Raw genomic sequence first — 5,679 nt, 5'->3', positions numbered from 1 at the left:
TAATGGAAAAACCTTAGTTATGAATGCAGTGCTTTTAAATAACCAGTGATAAATGTGGGGGCAGTACAGTGTTTTTGGTGCTGACAACACTGTTTAAATTCAGGACAAAAAGAACATAAACTAATGACTATGTAATGACTAATAAACTGACCACAATCATGTCAATAGCAGCTATATAATAATTATGGATCTAACGAAATAAGGTGATATCATATCATCAAAAGTCTCACAATAATATCATGAGCAATCACAATATATCGAATTTAGTCTCTTAAATTCATTGCTATTGTGCAGCATGAGCTAAAAAAACAGCGAGAACTACATAGACGATGATCCTTTGGTGTCACTGCAGACTATATGAAGAAATAATACTTATTAAGCACTTTTAAATCTTAATTATTTGTATTTTAACAGTACCAAAGGCTTTTCAAGACTTTTTCAAGGCTTTTACTGTAGCATATTCACAATTTGGTTGGCCTCCACCTTATATAAATATTGTATCGAGAGATCCCTAATAATAATGTGGCACTTTCTCCTAAGAGCCCTTGAATTATACATAAAGGATAAAATTGAATTATGCATAAAGGATAATAATATGTTGGCAAAACTATTGATTACACATATCCATTTAGGGTGCATTCACACTTGTTCTTGTGTCCTGCTTTAAGCCCAGTGTAGTTTTGACAATAGACCTAATTTGGTCTTTTTATAGCCCTGGTTCAGTCAAAGATTAGTCCCAGTGTCAATTTTGATGTGGTCTATGTGCAAGAGTGAACATACCCAATCTCTATGGGCTGTCAACATTTTTATTATAAACAGCACTTATCAGCAAGTACTACTATGAATGGATCTTGCTCCCCTTAACCAATCTTCACACTTCTTTTGTTTGTCAGTAGTGCCAAAATCGGCTAATGCTTTTTGAGCCCAAATCAGCTCATCAGTTTGAATTATTCCATCTTTAACTTTGTAAATCTTGGAAAATCTTACTAATGATTGCAACGGAGAAAAGTATGAGGTCACCTTTTCAAAATAATAGAGTGGGAACTAATCTGGAAACAGGTACCAACCAGTATTCAATGACGCAATGTCAAGAACAGCAAAATCTTCCACTGTAATGTGTCAGCAAGGTGGTCCAGTTTAATTTGTGGTGCCTTTCTGTTTTGTATGCAAGTCCCCCATGATAAGGTGGTCTTATGGTTTCCATAGCAACTTAACTTTTCATATTGGTACTTTTGATATACATTGTGGATCAAGATCTGGAGATGGTATGATAAGCTGATGCTCCTGACTTGCTATTGAGCTCAACAGTGATCGCCTGCCCCCGGTTCCAGAACAAAATTTCTCATTCATTCTCAATCATTTTTCCATAGAAAGTTTGAAAGTTTGCTCAAAGATCATTAGCTATTTGGTAAGTAATGGCCACCATAGTTGTAATTTTATTTTCAATCTGTCTGGAATGTTATAATTCCCCATTATTAAATCATTTCACCAAATCTTGTGTTTTAGATGTGCTTTTTGGGCTCAAAACAACCTCGTTATAGTTAGACTCTGCCTTTAGACTCTTAATGGTTGAATTTTTCCAGATGTCTATGGAAAAAAATGAATGGAAAATTTACTTTCGGGACCAGAGCAGTTGGTCACTTGGGTCAAATGGAGAGGACAAATTCTCCTACATCAGAAAGACAATCAGAAAACAATTCCTTGAAGCCTGGTGTAAATATACAATCTTGAAACCCCAAAGAAATTCAAGTAATAACTCCCCTCCATAAAACAGTATTATTCTTGAATTGTAGACCCTTTGAGACTTACTGTACAACCAAATGAGCAACTCCCTAAATGCACATTATTAAAACACACATATCACACTATCACACTGTACCTCCCATGCAACTCAGCCTTAGCTTACTGAGCCAAGGTTAAGCGCGGTTAAGGAGAGCGCTAATCGATCCCTCATTTGGCGGCGGCGGGGTGGGCGAGGCGGTGGGGAGAAGAAAGAGAGAGGTAGCCCGGGGTCTGTGTGTTGGTGGTGGGGGCCACCAGGGGGGGGTAGGGGGGAGCATATGTGGGGGTGTGGGGAGAGAGGGATGAGACGCACTTTTTATCTTTATTTCTCCCCTTTAACTTGAAGCCGGGTGTCATGGGGCTTTTGAAACAGTGGATTGAGAGGAGGGACACTGAAGGAGGGAGGGGGTCTCTTCATGCCAGGGGGGAGAAGATCTTTACAGCTTTGACAGTGGCCCTGACAAGTTGTATGTGTGTGTGTGTGTGTGTGTGTGTGTTTGGCTACGGGACAGGATAGTAGTACTGTTTGCGTGGAGAGCTCGGATGTGTCTGGATCACGTACAGAGGTGGGGATCGCACAGCCCCCCTTTTTAAATTGCCGCTAATGAGCCCTGGCTTGTGAGAGGCACTCGAATTGATTAAATTTGCATGGGAGCCTAAATCATGACGGGAGCTTCATACGCATGCCCCACCACCTTTAGGTACTCACACACACACACACACACACCACTGCACCTCAGAGCCACAGGGGGTGTCTGACAGGGGCGGGAGGGGCAGGGGTGAGTGTGTGGGACAAGGTGCATTACGCATACATGCAAAGTGGAGAGGTAGGCCTGTCATGATAACAAAATCTGAAGCACGATCTATGGCCTACAGAGAAATATTGCGAGAAACGATAATACTGAAAATACCTGGATTTCAGATGGCATCATACCATTTTGTAGGCCAGAATATTTAATGGAGAAAGGAAGCAACTAAGATGCATGTTGTTAAAATGCATTTTTCATTGCAATACAGGGAGTTCATGGGTCTAGTCAGTAACAGAAATCGTCAGGTATAAGATTTGTGATTTTACCTGTATCTTGCCCTCATCTGAGAGCATGACAGTATATTATGGGGCCCAATATTTCTCTTGACTACAATTTATTTGTTAAAGTAGGGAGAGTATTTTTGTTCTAATACCACAAAATGTGACCTGTACAAGGTTAAATAGGTGACTTTTATGGCTAATCATTGGTTCATTCTGCTATTTATCTGTTTCAGTTCAGGCCTTTTAATGATACTATCTATTTAAAATGTGTTTATTGGGATTATCCGGCTTTACTATCATTGTGTCATAAAGTAGTTTCAATATTATGATTTATTGTTATATTTCCATTGGCTATTTTGATTTACAGTTCAAAGGCTGAAAAAGAACGTGGGTAAGACTGACCTAAGGTAGGCCCTAAAAAATTAAGACATATTCAAATGTCTGAATTGCTGTCACAACTTTCCCTCTAATATGCATGGAGGCTAAATGACCGTACTCTCACTTCACAATAAAAAGGTTCTGGGTTTTATTCTCTGCACACTTTTAGCCACTCCCGTTGCCCTTTTCAACCCAAAATATATTTGAAATGTAAAAATCCTCCAGATAAGGTAGTCTTGACCAAGCCCACCTGGTGCTGCACTGTACATGACGCCCACCGCTCCTGATGGGTTGCTCCAGCATCTCTGAAGGATGGGTCAAATGCAAAGGAGAGTGCTGTTAGTTAATCTGATAGATGTCTGTTTTTAAATTGAAGCAAAAATAAAGTAAAATATATGCATAATATAAGATATTTTTATAAATATATCTTGAAGAATTCCTATTCTTTTCATAAAATAAATGAATGTTATGAAAGCTCAATGGAGGCAAATCAGTTATGTTGCTAATGCGCATAAGACATAATTTGATTTACAATTTCTAAAACTCTATTAACTGCTAAGATATAAAACATAGCAGAATGTTTATTTGTGCTCCATAGAAAGTTATCCTCATCCTCCCTTTAAACTTTTAATATTTTAAGGTCTATGAGAAAAATAAATGTAACGTTTACATTTGGACAGTTGATCTACATTGTTTTTTCATATGTTACTCTAAAAGAAGAAATCAAAGAGCATAGGACAGGTTCAGATGATTCTCTAATTTTAACTTAATTTAATGGGACAATACCTGTTATAAATATAAATTATAGTTTTAAATTTACGAAAAAGCAATTTACAAAGAAAAGTTGAAAAATATGTCAAAAATTACAGAAAGTAAAGCGCTCTATTTTAGAAAGTTCCATACTGATGACTGATCGCACTGTATGGAGAACAGCACATTTTACATTCAAGAAATATTATACAATATTTGACACAGTGTTTCAACAAAATTATGTTGTTTCTTATATTTTTATTTGTCAAATAATCATGTGTACATGAGAGGAGTTTTGGCTGGTTGGATGTTAACAGTTATGGAATTCCCTAGCGCGATGTTATGATTTCCATTCAGGAAGTAAAATTTTAAACCTTTGTATTTAGTTTATTTATACATTTCAACAGCAAGTTACATAGTATGTGTACTAAACATCATTGCTGTGCATTTTTTCTAAATTTTTTCATAAAGTCTTATGAAGTATAACGATCTTAACTGTATTTTAGTAAAATTAATAGTCCAGCCCATCATAGACACTTTAACATGACAGCATGTCCCAAACTCATGTAGTTTCACTTTCACATTCAATCTACTACAATATTAAACCCTCTCCTTGCATGATGTAAACAACAATACAACACCACCCCTGAAACCCCCAACTCACCCCTGGACCCCCCCTTACTATCCTCACTCCCCCTTATACCCACGGGGGGTGTCTCTGTCTGTGAGGGGAGGAGGCGGGACAGACCAGGGGGTGGGACTGGGTGCATTACTGCCACTCCATCAGTCAGTGGCGCCTCGGGGATGTGTTCATTAGACTTTAACTACCGGATCTGTCCTTGTCTCCAGCCCTTGTGTGTCACTCTACAACACCATCATCGCGTGTGTATACAGTATATTTATGCACGGATCACAGTACTCTATACGCTCATGAAGGGGGGTTAACTGTGTTTTGACATTGTGCAATAGCGGGTAATTACTGATAATGGACACCGGTATTGTCTTTGAGATGGAGGAGGTGGTGCTTCTAATAACTGTGAAGGCATTTGATGGACGTTACAAGGCCATGCATGCAAACAAGTCAGGAGCAAGCAAGATTTGGGATGTGTTGTTGAGTTTTGTAATCTGTTTTATTTGCTTGTGTAATGTTTTTGCTTTTTTTGGTCCCATGACCTCCATCTGACACATGCACACCTGCTGGACACGACAGGAGAGAAGGGGAATAAAGAGACCATACACCAGTAGTGACCACTCTGGGCCCACTGAATTTGCAATATTTTAATATTTTAAAGCACTGTACTTTGATTTCTTTCTCATGTATGTAAATTTGGTTTGCAGCTGTCTAGGCTAGGGTGACCAGATTTTCAGAATTAAAAACTGGGATACAGGCAGGTAGAGATGGTCAAATAAAACTGTGAAAAGAGCACGTAACATTGTCCATTCTCAACTCACTTGTGGTTGAGTACATAATCTATACTCACCCAGGGATAAGCAAAATTTTCCAATATTGGCAGATTGGCCAAATAAGGACACCTGAGACATGTTTGTATAAAACTGAGATAAATCAGCACAGGGCTCAAAACTGGGACTGGAACCATTATTGTGACAGCAAAAGTCTGCTCTGGTCTCAGAAAGTTGTGAAAAGTGCTGATAAACTCTCTCATCACAATGAATCATTAGTATGCTCTGAATGCATATTGTGTAAAAGTGCATTATGTAACTATTCCGCTAAGTGCCTG

This window comes from Boleophthalmus pectinirostris, unplaced genomic scaffold (genome assembly GCF_026225935.1).
Source record: "Boleophthalmus pectinirostris isolate CB_2022bp ecotype Guang Dong unplaced genomic scaffold, ASM2622593v1 HiC_scaffold_6, whole genome shotgun sequence".
NCBI lineage: Eukaryota > Metazoa > Chordata > Actinopteri > Gobiiformes > Gobiidae > Boleophthalmus > Boleophthalmus pectinirostris.
The sequence above is the reverse complement of the archived record's forward strand: the minus strand, read 5'-3'. Positions refer to the sequence as shown.